Consider the following 24,902-nt stretch of genomic DNA (forward strand, 5'->3'; position numbering starts at 1 on the left):
AGATGTCGACTACAGACTCGTCGCAGACTTATAGTGAACCTGGATGCGGCGAGCCTGATTTGTGGATCGATGGCGGGTCTTGACTTTGTTAGGCCGGGATTGGATGGTTGCGGAGGATGGTGTGCTTGGTTGGGTTTCCATGGAAGAATGTGGCCTCCTCGTGGATCTGGTCATGCCCATCCTAGAGAACATTGTGTCCCTAGCTCCCTCGAGGAGCAAGGACAGTGCAAGCGGCAGCAGGGGGTAGGGTAGATGTGGGGAGGGATGTCGGCGGCTGCTCGAGGTCATCATGATGAAACCCTTGATGTCCCATCTTTATCAATGGAAGTGGAAGAGTACGAAGTCGAGATTGGATAGGAGTTTGAGTTCTTTTTGGCACCGATCGATTCCCCACTTTAGAGATGTATTTTTTTGCGTGCGAGCAAACAGTGGGTTGATTCTAAAAGGGATAGGCACTTTTCAACAGAAGTGCATGATGGACCAAAAATATGACCTCATTTTATTTGTTTGATAGATATCGTATTATTCGTTGTTGTTCGTTCGGTGAAATTTCCTAATATTTGATTGTTGTGTTTCTAATTAGAGCACCCCATAATCACCCAATATGAGGGGATGATAAATGAGAGATACTGATTATAAATTTTAAAGAGCCCGTGGCAACGCACGGGCGTTATACGACGATTATAAAGCAGTTGGTGAATAGTCCGTGCGGTTTATTTTCGCTGGTTTATTTTCGTCATCCTCCCACCTTCGTTTTATTTTCGTCGTCCTCCCACCTCTTCTTACTCGGTATCCTCCAGCGAAATAAACCGAAACCCTTGGATCGATCCCTCGTTAGAGTAACGAGGCCCCCTCGACTCCTCTCTCGATCTGTTTCCGGGATTGAACGCCGCCGCCGCCGCCGCCGATCCCATCTTCCCCGGCGACATGCCTCGCCGGCGGCCTCCTCTCCCCCATCCACGCCGGCGACCTCCCTCTACCCCGCCCTCTCCGTCAACCCGTCTCTCCAGCAGCTCGGGCGAAACCCTAGCCCACCCGATGCCACGACAACCTAGCAGGCAGGCGCGAGGAGCCCTGCCCAGCCATGGCGACACCGCCGGCGGCCTCCTCCTCCCCCTCACCTTCTCTCCCTCTCCCAAGGGAGGGAAGGTAATGGAAGGGATCCGGCGGCAAGGGGAGGCAGCGCCCAGATCCGCAGCCGCACCGGCGGGCCGCCATCCCTCGAGGTCGTCCATGGAGGTCCGAACGTGATACAGGCTTGAGGTACGTCATACAGACTATTTTTTTACTCACATGGACCAAATCATCAATGTTAAAATTCTGATGTCCACCTAAAAGTAACTGTATGCAGCAGTCATACAGTAGCCCAGTAACAAGCCGAGGCCTAGGAAGTGCCTTCATGCGACGGCGACCTGAAGGTGTGGGAACATGCGACGGCGACCTGAAGGCGTGGGAACAGAGCTGGGACGTGCAGCGCCCTGCACAAGTCGGGTCGCGCACGGAGCGAGCGCCGTGCCAACGCATCCATCAATAGGACGCGGTGCCTCCATGTGTGTGCGGGGTGGATCCAAGGCCGTGCAAAATGAGATCGGCGGCGGGCAGACCTGTGCCGATTTAATGGGCTGGTGATGTTTGCAGGCGATGGCGCCGCGGCGTGGCTGTGGGTGTGGCCCGACCTCTGCCTCCTCTATCACGTGCAATCGTCCTTCTACGCCATCACCACCTCTCCCTTGATGTGTTCCTCTTCCTCGTGATCCCGCCTCCTGTTCCTCGCCAGATGACTACAACAGCCAGCGGTCACCTCATGTAAGTTTTAGTTGGTGCTGGATTAAACTACGACATGCAAGTTTAGGAACACACATTATTTTTCGACTAGGGATTGCATGGCTACTGAACTTTGAGCTCATACTCTGTAGTAGAGTTGCAGGCTTCATTATCTGATTTTTTTTTCCTGAAATGTACTTTTCTTGTCTTCAGTTCTATTCTTAACCAATGAAATATTACTTAATGAGCATATGCTTGTTTGGCTTCCTCAGCTGTGTCTTCAGATTGGGGGTACCCCATGTTGCTGTTAGATGAATTGTGAATCAAGAGAGCATAGTGGAGGGAGGGGGAAAACCAATATACGTCTCTAAGTCTCTGTCAAATGTTTTTATTGGCAAATTTTGGTGCGGGTTACTGTATTTCTCTGTGTCAACCACATCACTTGTCGTTGATATGTGAATGCTAGCCAAGTTCTGCCATTGCGGGCACCCTTTTTGCATTGGTATGAGCATGGAAGAACTTGGGTGATGTTCTGGTGATAAAAGTGCTGCTTAAAATGCTGATGGTAGTGATTTCTTACCGAGTTATATGCGGTTCTAACTCAGCTGGCATGCTGACGATATTATTAAGGACTGATACATCTATCTATTGGGAAGTTGTTTTACTGGTTTAGGGTCTTTTCATGCTTGCTAAAAATCTCTGAACTATTAAAACCCAGTAAATAATCATTTCTTCAGTTTTATTGCTTCCCAAACTCAGTGTTTGTTTTAAAAGTTCAGAAGAAATTCGAAAACAAATTACTATATGTGGTTTTCTCGCCCAGCTTACTTATAAAGAAGGAGATTTCGAAGAACGTTTCAGTCGTAGACATAGCAACTATGTTGAATTGGTATTCCAGTGTTACATGTTAGAGAAAGTGGAAGAAAAGACAGAACAGTAAAAACACTAACTTCCAAATTGTGTCCCCAAACCGAGTGCAAGTGGTAAGTGTTGAGTAATATTAATGAGCCATACCTGTGTTTCACATGCTTATACATTTTTCTGTTTCTTTCCAAGATAAACACAAGTGTTCTGTTTGTGCATTGTGACGACAATTTTCTTGGATAACAGATGCGGCGAGCTCGGAGGAGGTTGCAGGTGGGATAACTGATGAGGAATGCTCGTGACATTGATGAACTTGATATGAGTGTTTTGTAGATCATCATCCAACCGACGTGCCAGACATGCTACATATTGGCATGATGGACTTCTATGGTACAAGGACATTGGGCACCATGTAAATGTGACTAATGTATGTGGTCCATGCAAATAACTTACTTGATGACCAGTTTATCTTGCTTGATAAAGAGCACGACAGTGATTATTTTGTTCTTCCCTGGTTTGTATTGCAGGGTTTGCTTCGGGACACGTTCAGTGTCCTCTGATGTACTGAAGAAAGCATATTAAGCTACATAAACATGGATTCTTCTCTATTGTCACAAAACAGGTATTCTTCCTTGCTCCAATCAACTCACTGATGCATGGATTCACTTAACTCACTTCGATTATATGTAGTTTACCCTCTAATTAACCACATTAAAGATGTTGCTGATTATTGCAAATTGGAAATCTGTGGAGATGTTTCCTAAAAAGCAAAAGCCTAGCAGATTTACGACATGCAATACTGTGAAGCTATATTAATTAGCTTGCTCTTTCATCAAACCAACAAAAAATGGATGCCTTAGTACTAAGAATGGTGAAAAGCTAAAATAAATGAGAACTTTGGTATTCACAGTTCTATATTCAAGTCCAGCTCAGGAGTTCATAGACTTGATGAATCATCTATTCTTGACTAAAGTTGGCTCCCTCCGCTGTTAAATATTCAGTGTTTTTGGAATTAAAACCTAAAAAAAATTAGTAGTGAAGTTACCCTCCAAATACAGTTGTAGGATAACATTAGTCTTTTATTTGATGTTGCTTATTCTCTTTTAAAAGGGAGACTGATTCGCTTTGGTGTATTGGATGTTATAATTTTTTATTTATTGACTGCTTATATGACGTTTGGTCATCAACTTGTTTCATTCAGTTTTGTGGTTTATTTAACCCGTACGTCATTCTGCATACACACGAGATCATTTTGTAGCCATCATACTTTGTTTGCCTAATAATATAGCAATAAACATTCGATATGTTCTTGTTTTCCTCGAATTGATCCCTGATTGTTTGCCATGTCATGTCCATGCAGCTGGCTCTTGGGGTTTCCAAAGCCTCTTTTGGGGATGCAGCTGGAGGGTTCCATGGCGTTTTTAGCAGGGACGGTGTGCGGCAGGTTACGTGTGCTGGACACGTCAAGTTGAGGTGCCTAAAGTTTCTATATGGCTTAATTTTGTCGCTCTCAGCACCCTTGCAAGATCATTGTTTTATGAACTCTTCAAAATTTCTCTACTTTTACTGAATTTGGGTCTTTGTTTCTAAGATTCCCCTAACTTATGTTGTCATCTGGTTCTCCCATCTTATAGGTTATTTGCTCAGTTGACCATTTATAACAAGGAACAAAAAAATCACTAGGTGTTCTATACATGTCCTCCAGTATGGTATACTATTCGTTTTTAAGAATTTGTATGCCCTTTTTCTGGAATGTCGTCTCTTGGATACATCAAGATAGTTGATTCCAATTGTTATTGTTGTTGTTTTCATACTACATTGTTGCTACTGTTCCTAAGTGTAGCGTACGATTTTTTTTGATCATCATTGCCCTTTCTAGGTCAATTTTGATATATTTAAGCTACTATAGTTGGGAAGCTATTTTAGGAAAGTGTCAATGCTACCTCGGAGGTTTCTTTAATATCTGATGAGTATCAGCAAAATATATGACACCACAATGATGTCTAGAACAGGAAGTGATTAGGCCTCAATGCTATATCTATATGTTTGCTGGATTGTAGCAGCTTCAAACCGTGTTTTAAGAACTCCAATTTTCCCAAATCTGAATGCACAAAAACTTCTTGGTATTTCACAACAATATAAATTACACCGATTTTTAACTGACTATCAGGTGTATCTTCTTTCGGTCTGTTAATTTGATCTCCGTGTGAACACATATGTGTCAGTTTCATCATGCTAGCAAGGAGAATCAGGTGTTCCTCCGTCGCCGCCGTTGCCACCAACAACAAAAATGACGACCAGCTCATGAGACGGCTAATAGAGAATTGGAGCCTTCTTGAGAAGGCAACACACTTGAGATCAAGAGAGAGGGGGGAGAGATCGAGGGAGGGAGAGGGAGGAAGGAAGGGGGAGATTTTGCAGGTACACAGGACAACCATGTTATAAAATGTAAATGAGATTTGGTGGTAAGTCATCATTGTGTTTTCCCAATCTGTCAGACATCATTGCGTTTGTTCCCAACCTGTCAGACATTATAAATTTCATGTTGAATATGTCATAGAAATGTTTCTCAATAAATATGTTTTTTTTGCTCTTGATATTTTAATATGATTGTAAATTCATCCATTTAGATATCACTCTGAGAAATATTTATAGTTGGGACAAGGAAGAAAAGGAAATGGCTTTAACAGTAAGAAAGAAGTCGCCGATGCATTTAGTTTTGAATGGTATATGACATTTAGTACTCCCTTTTATCCATGTTACTTCGTCACAGTTGCACACAAATCTGTTGTTACATCCTACAAAAATGCAAAGGGGAAGTATGTTGTTAGGTGCACTCTCATGATAAAGATTTCATTAAAAACACGAAGGGTGATTCGGTCAGATAGGGATCAAAAATTGGTTACTGCTATTTCATTCTATCCATTTGGATGGTAATTCAGAATTTATCTTATGAAAATGAATGTTTGTGATATGTTAGTAATCTAACACTTGTAAAACAATACATGCAGGTGCATGCAATAGCTCTGATTTATTAGAGTAGTTATCCCAAGTTCCAAGGGACAAGAACAAGATAATGGAGCTCAAGGGGTATTCAATCAAGAGGCAAGCTGGGAAAAGAATATTCAAACCCCTCTGCCCTTGGAAGTAGCTTCTACGTAAATTGCATTTATTGTTATAAGATTGTAATTATCAAATGTATGAATCTGTGTGAAATTGTGCAAAGGCCCGCTTGTTCTTTCACTTTTAATAGAGTTGCACTGTACATGGAATTCAAACTCTTTAAACTCGACAACGATATTCTTGATGAGAGCATAACAAAACCCTGAAAAGGCACACTTATTCTTGAATTACATAGTGAGAAGTGATTGGTGTCCTTTTTCTTTGTTAAATCGTCCATCTCAACATTCAACATTGTTATTTGTTATTTCTACTAACATTAACATGGTGAGTGATTATTGGAGCAGCTTTCATATTTGTTTGATATATCTTTAATATTACTTGCTAAAACATGTCATGTAAACTTTTTTGTTTTGTGGCAACGCATGGGTCTGCTGCCGCTGCACTGCCTCTGAACTTGGTGGAGACGCGGAAGGACAGTTGTGGCGTTGTGAAGGCCTTACGGCTCAACACCTCCTGCCAGGACAACAACCACTGCATCGGTAAGATAGGACCTAAAGGCATCTCCAATGTGGGCCCACAAAATGCACACACTATTTATCTACGGATTGGTTCGCAGACACGGATCAAAGTAATAGCATATCAAATCTTCATGAATGAAAATATTCAAATGTGACAGCAGTTCTACTATAAATATTATAATCCAATTAAATTTTGAAATAAAGTAGTTCCAACATAAAATCAACCTGCAAGATGGAACACCCGTGTCACAAATTTGAAGTCTAATTCATAATATAGTTCGGGAGAAATAGACGAATTCAACTCTGATAGTACACAACATTAGTTGGGCTTTAAATTTTGCCCATTACCACCGTCGATACTACTTTTGTTTTTGGACCTTAACATTAGTTGAGATTCAAAAGGTACATGATCTTTGTGATATTATCGGTTCATGTTGTGCCCATCTGTAGACTTTTTCTCAGATTTTCTTGAAAACATTTGTAAGTACAAGCCAAATCCAGGTGCAGTACAAGCCCTGGTGCACTATATACTTACCAAGGGAGATGTGCTGTTGGTTGAAAAATGGCCGCGGTTAACAACTTGGGCCTAATATTTGACACGAACTTTAACCATTTGCAGTGTTATTTTTAGGCTGATTATTGCTATGGAGAATGGAACACCATGCTATTGATAAAGAACAATCTCACAAAATTGGATCTATTTTCTTGTGCTATATTTGATGATAAGAGGCGCACTATAAGTCTAAGGAATTGTCAAGCTCTGTGTACCTTATAATAGTGACACACATGGATGCGTGAAGTTGAGTGATACTAATACTATTTAATCGTGGACGACATATATTCAGTTAGCGAACGATTTGGTTGGTTAAGGAGACACAAAGACTGTCGAGAAGGAAACAAGTGAAACAGAGTCTTTATTTGTCGTTGTATAATGGAAATCGGATGCCACCTTGCTTAACACATGTTTCTGAATTAAAAGAATAATCTGATCGATGTTTTTATATTTTTATTATTACGTGCCGGCTTTTGCCCGTAGCAACGCACGGGCATTCTACTAGTGGTACGGAGTATGTAGGTTGGTGATTCGTTCATTACAACCACCGAACGAAGGTAATTGCCAGCCCCACCGATTTTTTTACAAAGTAAGGAAGTCGCCAACCCTGCCGATTTTTAAGGAAGGAAGGAAATCACTAGCTCGGCCAATAATATTTCCGGAACGAAGTAATTAGCCAACCTTGCAGATTTTTTCAATGCTATAGCCATGAAACCTCCTATACTCCGCTTGGCCGTCTCCCATCGGCATACGTCGGCGCCCAGGTGATGAGGACCACGCCGGCTTGCCCCCTTGCTCGATGACTGCCAGATCAAGTCGCCAGAGCCGGATTCATGCAGTTCGAGGTCGTTGTCGCGTGGGTTGATGGTGGTTGTCATGCGTGGGACACCGACGACCCTCCTTTGCGAGCCACCCGATCGGTCTCTTCACCTCAGGTCGATGTAGTGCCTCAGGGGCGAGGTTGCGATGGCCTCCTCCTCATGCCATCTCCATCCTCCTCCTCAACATGTCAACGTCGCCTCCCCTCATCCATCAGCTGTCTGCGTGTGCCCTATGACAGAGGGCGACGTCGACCATGGAGCGGATCCCAACGGCGGGGTCCGATGTAGTGGTCACCTCCAATGAGCGCAGTGGTCGACACCGACGAGCAGGGCCTCGGTCGCCAGCCCTCCTCGTACTGCTATCTTCCCTATCCGGAGAAACCAGAGAAACACAATGCGCTGTTCCTCCTTAGGCTTTGTTTGATAGAAGTGGATTGAGGAGGTTTGGGGAGGGAGGATTTCAGGGGATTGGGTGAATCCCTTCCTTCCACCCAATCCCCTCAAAACCCTTTGAATCCCAACAACCCCTCCATCCACAATCCTCTTTGTTTAAAATTTCTATTTGGTAGGTAGGGTTTGTCATATTGACATAACATGGTGTATTACATATAGAAAATCCAATCTTTACAATGTAACTAACTCCCCTTAAAACAACATGATATCTCATCACAACAACAACATAATTTATCATGACAAGTATGACTTGGAATCACCAAATCCCAACAATCATAATTTATCATAAGAACAACAACATGTTATCATGACCACAACAGGTCACTGCCGCCATGGCCTACAAGTTCACCATCAACAGTGTACATTGTATCTTCGTGACATCATAGCCAACAAGCTCACGTGGCTCCTTGGACTCCGTTCTTTGGGTGCTTGCATGATAATATATGTGAGACAAGCCTGGAAATCTCAACTCCAACATATCACCCATGATTAGTGTGAAAAATGCAATAGAAACAACACTAACAAAATAATTGTGTAGCACACAGAGGTTTAACTGTACTAAGAGCATACATACTCATACACGTTTTGAGGATGTCACAAGATCATGAGAAGGTTGTATTAACCAGGAGGAGCAACAAGCCATCAAATACAAGATTCAGTTTGTTTAAATTTTGTTCACTGAATAAACATTAGAAAACATATGACATGTGGACAGTGAAATAGGGTGCACGGGGGCAGTTCTAATCCTTTCTAAAAGAAAGTGTTATGTCAGTTCTGATCCTTTTAGATAGAAAATGAAACGGGAGTGCCGCAGTGCCATAGAAGGGTTGTCAGACATTTCCATTGGCATACAATGGTCCTGACACTTTGCAAGGGCATACAAAGTTTTTACCCCTCATAGAAAGCCTAAAAAATTTAGCAATTTTCAGGAGTCTTTCCAGAATTCAACACCAACACATTAAGAAGTGAAACTAAGCACAAATGTTAGCTGATTGTAACATCAACATAGTCAAATCATGAAAATCACATTGAACGCAGATAGCAACAATGTGTAATCTCTTTGAATGCAGAAATAATAGTTATCATTTAGAAAACAACATGAGAAAGTAATAGCTACAGTACATCATGCAGGTGCAGGTAACTGCATATCCAGGTCATGGCTTGATATCATTTAGAAAACAACATGAGGAAGTGGTTGGATCTTGTAGTTACCTCACTACATAACTCTTTGGTTCTATGTCACAAGCTTTTAGAGAATACTACCCCTCGAGTAATGATCCCAATACTATCATGGTGTGTGTATGGGTGAAAGGTAAATTTGTTTTTCATGAAAAGACCAAAGCTAGCTGTCAGACACCCCAAGATGAGTGTCCATACAATTCACTGCATGTTGATAAAAAACAACTAAATAGCCACCTAAATTACAACTAATATTTGAATGCTACTGAAGCTAAGTGTCGTGTTCTGCAATTAGAAGAGACTGACAGTGATCTGGCCATGGGTTACCATGGAGGCAGCAAACTGCCGAAGCTAAACTCCACAACAAAGCCAGGTAGGAGAGGAGAAGAATGGCCATGGAGGTAGCGAACTGCTGCAGAACGGAGCTATGGCCGTTGGGTGATGGACGAGGAGCAAGAAGAGTCGGCCCTATGGTTTGCAGGGGAGGGGATGTAGAAGTGGAGGAGAGGGGATGAATCACCTCGGGGAGAACCGGCAAAGAAGGACGTCAACACTCTGGCAGCGGTGGGGCGGTGAAGATCCGGCGACGGGGCGCTCCACTCGGTGGCGGTGGCGCGCCTCCTCCTCAGTGGCGGCGACGCGTTCCCTTTGTTCTCTGCGCGTCCCCTTGAGGCCTTGTTCGGTTGCGGGTGAATCCGAGTGGATTGAAGGGGTTTGAGGGGGATTTAAACCTCTTCTAAGTCAAAATATGAACCAATCCCTGCCAATCCCCTCCAATCCTCTTGGAGAGAGGATTAACCGAACAAAGCCTGAGGGTTTGGAGACACGTGGATAGAAGGGGAAGGAAGGGATTGGGCTGTGCAAAACCCGCGAAACAAATGGGCTGTCGGGGGTTAGGGAGGTTTTCGGGCCCCGCGGGGTTAATCCTCTGAAAAACCCCTCAATCCCCTTCCAGCAAACGAGGCCTTATGTGGATTTTATGCAATTTAGTGAAATTTTGTAATACTACTTCAGAGGACGTTCTCCTTTTCTCCCATGAGGTAATTGCTTGCTTTTTTAGTGCTTGTATTATTACTGCTAAGGAAAAGATAGAGGAGGAGGATCCGTGTTGATGTACTCCTCGATCAGTAGGGATGAATATCTGTTGTTACCACTAAGGAAAATATTAGTGTTACTGCTAAGAAAAAGATAAAGGAGGAGTATTGATAACCCTGGATCGACTGGGAAGAAATTTTGTTTCAATTTGATTACTTGTAAATTTTGTTGAAGAACTACAATATCTAAATCCTGAAGGACCTACCCTTCATGTGAAATCAAACTCAAGTAAAGGGCGGAAATTAGCATGCCCCTTAAAATAATGATGTTGTGAACATTTGTTCTAACAAAGAAACTAGCTCAAGCCATGCTTATCCTCTTAAATTACAATGTTTTTTTATTTAAAGGTTGTTATTCCATGTCAACTATAGTTAGCACTTTGGAAAATTTGTTTTCACGAACTTGTTTTTTATTCGGGCCAGGTTATAGGCAATTAGAGATTGATCACCTGCCTAGCTACCCATCTCTGAAAACAAATAGACTACCTTGCAAGCATTCGGGATTTCAAAAGAATGGTGTAGGAAATTAGAGATTGATCACATGCCTAGCTACCCATCTCTACTAACCAATACACTACCTTACAACTAGAGATTGATCACCTGCCTAGCTACCCATCTCTTAAAACAAATAGACTACCTTGCAAGCATTCAGGATTTCAAAAGCATGGTGTAGGAAATTACCTACAAGTAGTATACAGATAGATTGATTCTATTGATATTTTTTGTCTCAGGTGAAAGAGAAAGAAACACGAAGTTTCCTAGGCAGTTAATGTTCCTCGCGGTATACTGACACAGCCAAAACAATAGGTGTGTAGCTTACAACGAGCAAAGTAACACAAGATGTAAAGAAATGAGATATTTTTTCCCTACAATCGGGCTTTGTTTTCTGTCTCAAGAAGGGATGAGTTTCATAATTCACACTCTATTTGTTTGTAAAGGTATTTTAACTAAATCATAATTGTTTGATTATTTTCTTGTTTCATCTAAAAACCCAAACAAAGAAGATATGGGCCAGTGGTGGCCGATGCGGGCTTGTCGGTAGCTATAGGGACGACATCAACCTCCTTGCCACGGCAAAGAGTGGCCAAGCTGGAGATGAACCGGTGATAAACAATCTCAGGCCGAGCAATGCAAGAATATCTTTTTATTATCTAGACCATGCTTAGAAACCAAATGACGATTTGTTGTGATCACAGGTTAAACTATGCGGCCGGGTTACCTAAATTGAGTCTGGTGCCTACAAGTAGAGTTGCATGTTAGATGATGGGACATGAGTGCTCAAGATAAAACTATGGTGGAGCGATCCCAACTCTCAAGACTTCATATTTTTCATTACATTGATGATGTTGTTTAACTTCATTAAAAAATTGTAGGTTGTCAAAACTGTCGAATAGAATGATGTAAAAGATACAAGGTGAAAAGGTTGAAAGAATTGATTTCTTGCTCTGGAGCGCTCCCTGGCCATGTTCACCACCATTACCCTGATGCCTAAGCGGGCCAGCCTTCCCGCATCATCTGGGGGCCTATGGGTAGGAGTCACCGCCTCGGTAAGCCGTGTAGTAGGCGGGTTTTCTTCCCCAACACAGGCGCTCGCAAGAACCAACAAGGCCAAGACTCTTTGGATCGAGAACGTGCAGCAACGAATGGATGAGAGCCGCATCTACACTTGATTGGCCAGCCGCAAAGAGGTATGTTCTCGCTCACCTATGCAATATCGTTCGAATATGTGGCATGATTCTTTTACTCCATCAAATATCAGCTTTACAACACTCATTCATGAGCCTCGATGCGTTACTCAAATGGATCTATGGGTTAATTCAAATGTCATTCGGTATAGGTAAGGTGTACGCACTTATTCGTATGTATATATTATCTTTTGAGCTTATTGTTTTTGGGCATTAATCTTAGGAATATGTTTATTTGCTAATATGATGGTCGGTCATAGTTTAGATTTTAAGTAGGTTGTATTGGAGTGCAATATGAACTATTGTTGATGTTGTAAGGCTCTTTTGGTTGGTAGAGGTCGCTAGCCAATATATACCTGATGTAATAATGGTTTGCTGTAAATGATTTGTTGTTTGGTTCTTTGTTGAGACTTACATGCATGTAATAGCTAGGATCCTCTTGTATGTTCCTCTTTCAATATATCAGTATTTGTGCGTGCATGTTGTTCATGTGAACATCATGGCAACGGGCCATAATTTTACAATGAGACGCAATGTGTAGGGTGAAGTCGTTGATATGGTACACTCTCTTTCAGGCTAAAAGAGACATGTTGTAAAGTGATCATCGGACTAATATTGCACAACATGGCTTGTCCACTTGCCAGTGCGAATCGTTATCTATTATACGTCGCCGATTAAAATGGTGGCTAATATCAATTGTTCTTTGTAATGCTCCAAAATATTTTTTTCTTTGTAAGGTCCCAACAATGCATGATCGCCAGATTTGTGCAATGGCATGTAGACATTATGAATAGTTCTGGTCAAATATGAAACCTCGAAACATTAGTAAGTTGAAAAGCATTTGCATTTTAGGATCTGAAAGTTTTTTCAAGAAAAGCAAGCAGTTCATGACTGGGTACGACCTTAAAACATTCAAGGTAGGGTTGGATTTGTTCTGCGTGCTTATGCTCTTCTGATAGAGATTACTGAATTGGTTTGTGGCCTCTTGGATCAGTTGCATGCCATAGTTATGGTGGCTAAATCAAGTACACGGCTAGATAGCTCCTGGCCTCTGATACGTCTCCAACGTATCTATAATTTTTGATTGTTTCATGCTATTATATTACCCCTTTTGGATGTTTATGGGCTTTATTTTACACATTATTATCATTTTTGGGACTAACCTACTAGCCGGAGGCCCAGCCTGTATTGCTGTTTTTTGCCTATTTCAGTATTTCGGAGAAAAGGAATATCAAACGGAGTCCAAATGGAATGAAACCTTCAGGAGCGTGATTTTTGAAACGAACGTGATCCAGAGGACTTGGAGTGCAAGTCAAGAAGCAACCGAGGCGGCCACGAGAGGGTAGGGCGCGCCCCCTGTCTTGTGGGCCCCTCGGGCGGCCACCGACGTACTTCTTCCTCCTATATAAGCCTATGTACCCCGAAAACATCCAGGGAGCTACCGAAACACAATTTCCACCGCCATAACCTTCTGTATCCGTGAGATCCCATCTTGGAGCCTTCGCCGACGCTCCGCCGGAGGGGGAATCGACCATGAAGGGCTTCTACATCAACACCATAGCCCTTCCGATGAGTTGTGAGTAGTTTACCACACACCTTCGGGTCCATAGTTATTAGCTAGATGACTTCTTCTCTCTTTTTGGATCTCAATACAATGTTCTCCCCCTCTCTTGTGGAGATCTATTTGATGTAATCTCTTTTTGCGGTGTGTTTGTCGAGATCCGATGAATTGTGGGTTTATGATCAAGTTTATCTATGAGAAATATTTGAATCTCCTCTGAATTCTTTTATGTATGATTGAGTTATCTTTGCAAGTCTCTTCGAATTATCAGTTTGGTTTGGCCTACTAGATTGATCTTTCTTGCCATGGGAGAAGTGCTTAGCTTTGGGTTCAATCTTGCGGTGTCCTTACCCAGTGACAGAAAGGGTTGCAAGGCACATATTGTATTATTGCCATCGAGGATAAAAAGATGGGCTTTATATCATATTGCATGAGTTTATCCCTCTACATCATGTCATCTTGCTTAATGAGTTACTCTGTTCTTATGAACTTAATACTCTAGATGCAGGCAAGAGTCGGTCGATGTGTGGAGTAATAATAGTAGATGCAGGCAGGAGTCGGTCTACTTGTCACGGACGTGATGCCTATATACATGACCATGCCTAAATAATCTCATAACTATTCACTTTTCTATCAATTGCTCGACAGTAATTTGTTCACCCACCGTAATACTTATGCTATCTCGAGAGAAGCCTCTAGTGAAACCTATGGCCCCCGGGTCTATCTTTTATCATATTTGCTTCCAATCTACTTTTATTTGCATCTTTACTTTTTGCATCTAACTTATAAAATACCAAAAATATATTTATCTTATCATACTATCTCTATTAGATCTCACTTTCGCAAGTGGCCATGAAGGGATTGACAACCCCTTTATTGCGTTGGTTGCGAGTTCTTTGTTTGTTTGTGTAGGTGCGTGGGACTTTTGAGGAGCCTCCTACTGGATTGATACCTTGGTTCTCAAAAACTAAGGGAAATACTTACGCTACTATTGCTGCATCACCCTTTCCTCTTCTAGGAAAACCAACGCAAGCTCAAGACGTAGCAGCCTCCCTTATATAAATGGAGATGATGAAGGAAGTTGCGGCCTGGTCTCTCACTGCCCTAGCCTGGATAAGCTTGAAGGTCTCTTTATATCCTGAAGAAATTGAAGCAGCAGACAACACTTCTCAAGTTTTTGGAAGTTAAATGTATTCGGGTTCAGTTAGACAAATGTTAAACTCCTCAAAAACAATCCTTTGAATAATAGTTAAAGCCTTCTAGGGCTTCTGATAGAGATGCCCATAATGTGATATTAGGCCTAGAGTAGAGCTCGAGAAGAAGTGCATGACTTGAGGGGAGAGCACGCATGATGGCTCATGAGTTTGATTAGTAGTAGAAACCACCTATGCAACAATGTGAACTTCACCATCTAATCTAGGAGAGCCGAGGGTTTGAGAGGAGAGACCCCATGAAAATAAAATAAGGTGCACTCTACACTAAATAGTTCGGGTCTCATACAAAGTTCAGAAGAGTGACAACACTTAGGATTCACCAAAAAAAACACTTAGTCTGGTATTGCCAAACAATCCGGTCCTCACAACAATCTGAGTAATACTTTCCAACGCATGCCACCATTGCATCAACTCATCACTGTTGCTCCTTCTACCAGGCCTATTCGGTTGGCATGCCAAATATCAGCCAGTCTTGCCTTACTTATTAACTATGTAGTACAAGTCCCAAAAATCGAGTCGCTAAATTAAAGCAACAGAGTCAAACCATCAGTCCTCCCAAAATATAAAGGGAACTCTGCCAACGGTCGATCAATTTCAGTCATGTCAAGAGCATCTATAACTCTATAATATGAAGTCAAGACAATCATCAGACACGGCTGATTAGCCTCGATATCTGCTCAAAGAACACGCGGGACATCGCTTAGGCCGGTGGAAGCTGGAGCAGGAGACTGAAGGAGTGGAATAAGATTGCGGTTAGGCCGACGTCAAGAGGGTGGCTCGCGGGAGCGGGAGAAGGAGGACGAAGGAGAGAGGAAGAAGATTGATACTTCTCCAACATATCTATAATTTTTTATTGTTCCATGCTATTATATTATCTGTTTTGGATGTTTTATATGCATTAATATTCTATTTTATATTCTTTTGGGACTAACCTATTAACCTAGAGCCCAGTGCTAGTGCCAGTTTCTGTTTTCCTTGTTTTTGAGCTTCGCAAAAAAGGAATACCAAACGGAGTCCAAACGGAATAAAACTTCATGATAATTTTTCTTGGACCAGAAGACACCCAGGAGACTTGGAGTTCAAGTCAGAAGAGGCACGAGGCAACGATAAGGGTGGAGGGCGCGCCCAGGGGGGTAGGGTGCGCCCTCCTACCTTGTGGGCCCCACGTGACTCCCCTGACCTAGTTTTGCCTCCTATATATTCACATATATTCCCGAACCACCGTAAGCATCCACGAAAACACTGAGTAGTTTACCTAAGACCTACGGGTCCATAGCTAGTAGCTAGATGGCTTCTTCTCTCTCTTTGATTCTCTATACCATGTTCTCCTTGATGTTCTTAGAGATCTATCCGATGTAATCTTCTTTTACGGTGTGTTTGTCGAGATCCGATGAATTGTGGATTTATGATCAGCTTATCTATGAATATTATTTGAATATTCTCTAAATTATTATATGCATGATTTGATATCTTTGTATTTCTCTTCGAACTATTGGTTTGGTTTGGCCAACTAGATTGGTTTTTCTTGCAATGGGAGAGGTGCTTAGCTTTGGGTTCAATGTTGCGTGATTTCACCCGGTGACAAAGTAAGGGTAGCGAGAAAAGTATTGAATTGTTGCCATCAAGGATAAAAATATGGGTTTACATCATATTGCTTGAGTTTATTCCTCTACATCATGTCATCTTACTTAAGGCATTACTCCGTTCTTTATGAAGTTAATACTCTAGATGCATGCTGGATAGCGGTCGATGTATGGAGTAATAGTAGTAGATGCAGGCAGGAGTCGGTCTACTTGACACGGACGTGATGCCTATATTTCATAATCATTGCCTTGGATATCATCATAAATTTATGCTTTTCTAACAATTGCTCGATAGTAATTTGTTCACCCACCGTATTATTTGCCTTCAAGAGAGAAGCCTCTAGTGAAACCTATGGCCCTCGGTCTATTTTTCATCATATTAGTTTCCGATCTACTATTTTGCAATCTTTTACTTTCAGATCTACAAACCAAAAAACCCGAAAATATTTTATCATTTGTTTAGTTTTATTTATCTATCTCTATCAGATCTCACCTTTGCAAGTGACCGTGAAGGGATTGACAACCCGTCAACCTTGGTTCTTAACTGAGGGAAATACTTATTTCTACTTTGCTGCATCATCCTTTTCTCTTCAAGGGAAAAATCAACACAAGCTCAAGAAGTAGCAGGAAGAATTTCTGGCGCCATCGCTGGGGAGATCTACACCATGTCAAGACATACGAAGTACCCATCATAAAACTCTCATCTCTTGCATTACATTATTCGCCATTTGCCTCTCGTTTTCCTCTCCCCCACTTCTAAAATAATTTTCGAAAAGATTTGCCTTTTTATTCACCCTTCTTCCGTTCATCTTTTTCGTTTGCTTTTTGCTCGTGTGTTAGATTGCTTGCTTTGTCACGATGGCTCAAGAGAATACCAAATTTTATTAATACTCTGATTGCTGCCGCCACTAAATCTTATGAAATTAATGCCGCTTTGCTGAATCTTGTTATGAAAGATCAATTTTCCGGCCTTCCTAGTGAAGATGCCGCATCCCATCTGGATAATTTTGTTGAGTTGTGTGATATGCAAAAGAAGAAAGATGTGGATAATGATATTGTTAAATTGAATCTATTTCCGTTCTCACTACGAGATCGTGCTAAAATTTGGTTTCATCTTTGTCTAAAAATAGTATTGATTCATGGAATAAGTGTAAATATGCTTTTATTTTCAAGTATGTTCCTCCCGCTAAGATCATCTCCCTTAGGAACGATATTACGAATTTTAAGCAACTTGATCATGAACATGTTTCACAATCTTGGAAGAGGATGAAATTGATGATACGAAACTGCCCTACTCATGGTTTAAATTTGTGGATGATCATACAAATGTTTTATGCCGGATTGAATTTTGCTTCTAGAAATCTTTTAGTTTCGACCGCGGGAGGTACTTTTATGGAAACTAGATGATACCCCGCGCGTTGCCGCGGGACATTGGTGACCCAAATAGTAGATGATACCCTGCTCGTTGCCGCGGGACATTGGTGAGCCAAATGGTATTTCTTTAGACGTGGGTTACCCAGCTTTAAGAGAGATTATGTGCTCTCTAGACTATAGAGGAATAATAGTATTGATAAGATAAAGAAAAACAATGCAAACAAACTGTACCATTAATGTAGGATGATTTTTAGTCATTAAAAAGGGATGTTTGACAACTTATAAGAATTGAAATCATACTTTGTTATAATTGTGTTCAAAAAATTATGCTAAAAATTTGATTGTAGGTTGTCTAACATTCTATTCTTAGATGCAAGCACCCTTATAATATTTGAGACGAAGCGCTAGCTTGTATTTCTACAGCAAATTGTAAAACTAATTTCCTTAGACTGGAAAGAAAAGAACAAAGTGATTGTGCATTAGCTTAGCAAGTACATGTGTCAATTCGGACTAGCATCACTATAGACTAATGTGCTTATCGAAATATTTTGCCACGCGGCAAGTCATGGAACAATTTCACATTAGTAAGAGTAGGTCTGACTAAACAAATTTCATCTACTAAGACTGCAAGATCTCCCCAAAGTCGTTTTTCTCTGTAGATGAAACCAATAATAGCATCTTATGTTAGTCACTCGGATAAGTATGCTAACCCATTATATTCATCCATTACAATGGAAAGCAATCAAGTAAAATAAAAGTTACCAGTTTATCATAAAAAAGTAAAGACCGCTCATTATTAACACTACAAAGCGAAATACTTCTGCTAAGTGGAAGTTATGCAACATTATTTCTAGCAAAAAAATGCTTTACCTTTTCCAAAAAAGGCAACATATAAGAGATATGCAATTGCTTGCTTACATTAAAATCAAAGAAAGAGAGCATCTGCTAATACATCAATTATTTAGATCTACAAACAACAAATGGTGTTAATTCCAAAGTATATAACAAAGATGATCAAATATATTATTAATCAAGATACATCCACAATATGTACAAAACTTACATCAACTTATCATAATATCCTTGTACTGCTCCCAAGTCTGCATTTTCAGTACACCAAATTACGAATAGAACAGAATGTAGAAGAAGTTTTACTACACCAGAGTCTAGAGATCATTGAACATTCAAAGATAAATATTCATCACTATAAGGATATTTGAAAAGTACACATTCCAAATACCATTGTGTCTGAAATTTCAGGAACTCTAGCAACACCAAAAGCTAGAAATGCCTTCAAACTGCACTTGAACATCTATGTACACACAATGAAATTTAAAGACAAACAGACATACTAATTTTCCTGTTGGCGACAACCATGAAAAGTGTTGATCTAGGGCAAAGGATGAACTGAAAGCTTGCCCAGATGTTTTTAGCAGAGAAAGCAATATGCACATGTTTTATCAACAAAGTAACTGGATGGAGTTAGTTGTTTATCAATTAAGGAAAAAGTACCTAACAGAACCTTAGTCGCAGCAGATGAAAAAAAATAGTAGCAAGGCTTAAAAAATGTCAAGCAGAAACATTAAAACCAAAGTAATACCTTGTGATTTCGATGTAGATGCTAAACCATATCCATGGATCGAGCCTGTTAAACTGCCAAGCCCCATTAACTATCTGCCAACATTATAGTTTATTAAGATAATTAAATCCCCATCAGCATTAAGAAGGACCTGAATATATATACATGGAAGATATGAGGTCCAAAAAAGGTTCAGTATTTACATGAGAGATAGAGAGATGAACTGCAGACCAAGAAAGAACACCCTGTTCAGTATTAACTGCAGACCAAAAAAGCTCCTAGAGAGAGAGAGAGGGAGATGAACTGCAGACCAAGAAAGAACACCCTGTTCAGTATTAACTACAGACCAAAAAAGCTCTAGAAGGATATAGGAGTCCGTCGGGATGCATCAGAGATCAGACCATGGGGACTACCTTGTGCAGCAATGGCCAGAGGGGATCCTCACGGGCAGAGGATGGTTTGGAAACCAACTTCGCTGAGCGAGCAACTTCAATCCTAAACGGCGGCGGCGGCGGTGGCGAGTATGACATGGTGCGGTCGTGTCAGTCCTACTTGGAGATGGATGGTGAGTACAACCTCTGTAAAGGGAGAGCTGGAAAATAGGTGATGATTCACGTTGAAGGAGATCAGGCAGAGGGGCGCGAGAGTGGAACAGAGAAGATGGTGGAGGCGGGGAGAGCCAGATCGATCGAGAGAGTCTTCGCGGCTATGTCTTATATAATCGTGGCATACCAACCCGTAGTCTTTCAATGAGGGGACAGTAGAATCTAGTGGAGAAGGTGAAGAGGGAGTCAGAAATTCATTGTTCTCTTTTACAGAAAATATAGTGGAGGAGATGAAGAGGATGTAGATTTGGTGGAGATGAAGAGATCAGTAGAAATCAGTAGACAGGGAAGTAACTGAGGGGACGTTAGGGCTGCTCTGGGGATGGAGGTAAACAAAACGCTCGTGTCAAGGAAGGAAGAGGCCAGCCAGCGGTTCACCATAGATTAAGAAAGCGACTTTTAAATCACATGATTAGTTTCGTGGATTTTTTTTGCTCACGTGGCAGATTTGCTGAAGGTGAATGGCTGCATGTCTATTGGTGATGTGGATAGCTTGCATGCCAAGAGAAATAACATAGTGGGGATGAACTATTTAGGTATTATAGATTACTTTAGGAGAAGCTACTAAACTCCTAGATAATATTATGGTTAATTATTCGCAATGGCATACCGAAAGATCTTCTACTAGTAGAAAAGTGCATGTGATTGAAGAGGTTAATGTTTTGAGTGGAAAGATGGATGAACTATGAAATTATTTGCTAGCAAGAGTGCTCCTATTGATCCTAATGATATGCCTTTGTCCACTTTGATTGAGAATAATAATGAATCTATGAATGTGAATTTTGTTGGTAGGAACAATTTTGGTAATAACGCGTAGTAGAGGCAATTTTAATCCTAGGCCGTTTCCTAGTAATTCCTCAAATAATTATGGTAATTCCGAAAACAATTCTTATGGAAATTATAGTAAGATGCCCTCTGGTTTTTATAATAGTGTTAAAGAATTTATGATTTTGCAAAAGAGTTTCAGTGCTTTGATTGAAAAAAATTTGCTTAAGATTGATGATTTGGCTAGGAACATGGATAGAATTTCTCTTGAAGTTGATTCTTTAAAAATTAGATCTGTTCCACCCAAGCATGATATTAATGAGTCTCTCAAAGCTATGAGAATTTCCATTGATGAGTGTAAATAAAGAACCGCTAAGATGCGTGCTAAGCGAGATTGGTTTGTAAAAACGTGTTCTTCTAGTTTTCATGAAAATAATGATGAAGATCTTAAAGTGATTGATGTGACTCCTATTGAATCTTTGTTTTCCAATATAAATCTTGATAAAGATGGGACTGGAGATGAGTCAACTTTAGTTAAAAGTCGTCCCAATGATTCAGAGTTTATAGATCTTGATGCAAAAATTTATAAAAGTGGGATTGGAGAGGTCAAAACTTTAAGTAGCAATGAACCCACTCTTTTGGATTTCAAGGATTTTAATTATGATAATTGTTCTTTGACAGGTTGTATTTCCTTGTTACAATCCATGTTGAATTCTCCTCATGCTTATAATCAAAATAAAGCTTTTGCTAAACATATCATTGATGCTATGATGAAATCTTTTGAAGAAAAGCTTGAATTGGAAGTTTCTATTCCTAGAAAACTTTATGATGAGTGGGAACCTACTATTAAGATTAAGATTAAAGATTATGAGTTCCATGCTTTGTGTGATTTGGGTTCTAGCGTTTCCATGATTTTCAAAAACTTTATGTGATGTGTTGGGTTTCCATGAATTTGATGATTGTTCTTTAAATTTGCATCTTGCGGATTCCACTATTAAGAAACGTATGGGAAGGATTAATGATGTTCTTATTGTTGCAAATAGTAATTATGTGCCCGTAGATTTCATTGTTCTTGATATAGATTGCAATCCTACATGTCCTATTATTCTTGTTAGACCTTTTCTTAAAATGATTGGTGCAATTATTGATATGAAAGAAGGAAACATTAGATTTCAATTTCCGTTAAGGATGAGCATGGAACACTTTCCTAGAAAGAAAATTAAGTTGCCATATGAATTTATTATGAGAGCTACATATGGATTGCATACCAAAGATGACAATACCTAGATCTATGTTTTTATGCCTAGCTAAGGGCGTTAAACAATAGCGCTTGTTGGGAGGCAACCCAATTTTATTGTTTTGTTTTTTGTTTTGCTACTGTTCTTGAATAAAATACACATTATTACCTCTGCATTAATTGCATTTTGGTGTTTTAATTAGTGTTTGTGCCAAGTAAGACCTTTGGGATAGCTTACGGTGATAGTTGATTTGATCTTCCTGAAAAACAGAAACTTTTCCGCCCAGTAATATAATTAACTATAAAATACTGATTCTTCTTGCAGAAGATTAATATACAAATTTCCTCTGTTGTCCTAATTTTTCAGAATTTTTAGAGTTACATGAGTATTCAAAGTATTTAGATTGATATAGACTGTTCTGTTTTTGACAGATTCTGTTTTCTATGTGTTGTTTGCTTATTTTGATGAATCTATGGGTAGTATCAAGGGGTATGAACCATGGAGAAGTTGTAATGCAGTAGATATTACACCATCATAAATAAAGAATGAGTTCACAACAGTACCAAAATTTGTGACTTTATTTTTTATACTAACGGATCTCATGAGATTTTCAGTTAAGTTTTGTGTTGCGAAGTTTTCAAGTTTTGGGTAAGGATTTGATGAACTATGTAATAAGGATTGGAAAGAGAGCCTAAGCTTGGGGATGCCCAAGGCACCCCAAGGTAATATTCAAGGACAACCAAGATCCTAAGCTTGGGGATGCCCCGGAAGGCATCCCCTCTTTCGTCTTCGTCTATCGGTAATTTTACTTGAGGCTATATTTTTATTCACCACATGATATGTGTTTTGCTTGGAGTGTCTTGTAACATGAGTCTTTACTTTTTAGTTTGCCACAATCATCCTTGCTGTACACACCTTTTGAGAGGGACACACATGAATCTTGATTTATTAGAATACTCTATGTGCTTCACTTATATCTTTTGAGCTAGGCAATATTATTCTAGTGCTTGCTACTTATTAAGTTTGCGTTGGTTTTTCCCTTGAAGAGGAAAGAGTGATGCAACAAATTAGAGATAAGTATTTCCCTTAGTTAAGAACCAAGTATCAATCCAGTAGGAGAAGAACGCGCAAATCACCAATACCTACACAAACAACCAAATACTTGCACCCAACATGATAAAGGGGTTGTCAATCCCTTCACAGTCACTTGCAAAGGTGAGATCTGATAGAGATAGATAAATAAAACTAAACAAAAGATTTTTTGGGTTTTTTTTGGTTCATAGATCTAAAAGTAAAAGATTGCAAAATAGTAGATCGGAAACTAATATGATAGAAAATAGACCCGGGGGCCATAGGTTTCACTAGAGGGTTCTCTCTTGAAGGTAAATAATACGATGGGTGAACAAATTACCGTCGAGCAACTGATAGAAAAGCGCAAAGTTATGACGATATCCAAGGCAATTATTATGAAATATAGGCATCACGTCTGTGTCAAGTAGATCGACTCCTACCTGCATCTACTACTATTACTCCACACATCGACCACTATCCAACATGCATCTAGAGTATTAAGTTCATAAAGAACGGAGTAACACCTTAAGTAAGATGACATGATGTAGAGGAATAAACTAAAGCAATATGATATAAACCCCATCTTTTTATCCTCGATGGCAACAATTCAATACATGTCTCGCTACCTCTACTTTGTCACTGGGTGAAATCACACAAGATTGAACCCAAAGCTAAGCACCTCCCCCATTGCAAGAAAAACAAATCTAGTTGGCCAAACCAAACTGATAGTTCGAAGAGTAATACAAAGATATCAAATCATGCATATAAGAATTCAGAGAAGATTCAAATAATATGCATAGATAAGCTGATCATAAATTTACAATTCATCGGATCTCGACAAACACACCGCAAAAGAAGATTACATCATATAGATCTCCAAAAACATCAAGGAGAACATGATATTGAGAATCAAAGAGAGAGAAGAAGTCATCTAGATACTAGATATGGATCCATAGGTCTGAGGTAAACTACTCACGCTTCATCGGAAGGGCAATAGGGTTGATGTAGATGCCCATCATGATCGAATCCCCCTCCAGCAGGATGTTGTAAAAGGCCCCAAGGTGGGATCTCACGGGGACAGAAGGTTGCAGTGGTGAAAAAGTGTTTTCGTGGATGCTTCTGGTGGTTTAGGAATATATGTGAATATATAGGTGGCAGAACTAGGTCAGGAAGGTCACGTGGGGCCCACAAGGTAGGGGGCGTGCCCTACCCCCTTGGGCGCACCCTCCACCCTTGTCGCCGCCTTGTCGATCTTTTGACTTGAACTCAAAGTCTCTTGGGTGTCTTCCACGTAGGGGTGGGCGTTCGGTATAAACCGAATATTCAGTTTCTACCATTCGGTTTTTATTCAATTTCGGTTTGTAAAATTAGAAACTGAGATTGGCAGCTCAAAAAGGCTAACCGAAAATTTGGTTAACTGTTGGTTCGGTTTGGTTTTTGGTTTATATCGGACGAACCTTGCTTTCACATATTGTGTGCAGAGCACTCTGTTATATAGCTGAGAGTCTCCGCGTGATCTCATTAGCTAGGCGAGGTGGGACTAAATTTAGCTTTTTTAGGGGCGGGACTAAATTTAGCTTTGTTTAGGTGAACTAGGAACTTTATTGAATTTCTAGAAAATTCGGAATACAAATGATATCTGGTACTATCCCTTGCCACAAGTGTCGACCTACTGCGAGTGATGAAGCAGCCTTAGCCAACATAAGAGCTTTAAAGTTTGATTCCCGAGGCTCAAAACGGAAGGAAACTTCCTCAAAGTTTTTCCTTCGGTGTGTGATTTCATGTAGAACCTGTGCGTACAGAGCTACAGTTCCTTTGTTGATACTTGTGACAGCCTCCATACAGTCCGAACCCACCA

At 40.5% G+C, this 24,902-nt stretch overlaps 1 long non-coding RNA gene across 7 annotated transcripts; it reads left to right on the plus strand.

The window, feature by feature from the left end:
- Positions 1–785: 785 nt before the first annotated feature.
- LOC123111740 (uncharacterized) lies at positions 786–5,970 on the plus strand. 7 transcript variants are annotated; one of them, XR_006454690.1, is made up of 7 exons: positions 786–1,263; positions 1,352–1,806; positions 2,875–3,055; positions 3,156–3,250; positions 3,989–4,101; positions 4,263–5,093; positions 5,640–5,970. It is a non-coding gene; the product is annotated as an uncharacterized lncRNA (long non-coding RNA). The 7 variants fall into 7 exon arrangements; XR_006454693.1 differs by having other exon boundaries at positions 1,352–1,550; positions 1,639–1,806; positions 3,989–5,093; XR_006454694.1 differs by having other exon boundaries at positions 1,355–1,550; positions 1,639–1,806; positions 3,989–5,093.
- Positions 5,971–24,902: the final 18,932 nt, after the last annotated feature.

This window comes from Triticum aestivum, chromosome 5B (genome assembly GCF_018294505.1).
Source record: "Triticum aestivum cultivar Chinese Spring chromosome 5B, IWGSC CS RefSeq v2.1, whole genome shotgun sequence".
Classification (NCBI taxonomy): domain Eukaryota; kingdom Viridiplantae; phylum Streptophyta; class Magnoliopsida; order Poales; family Poaceae; genus Triticum; species Triticum aestivum.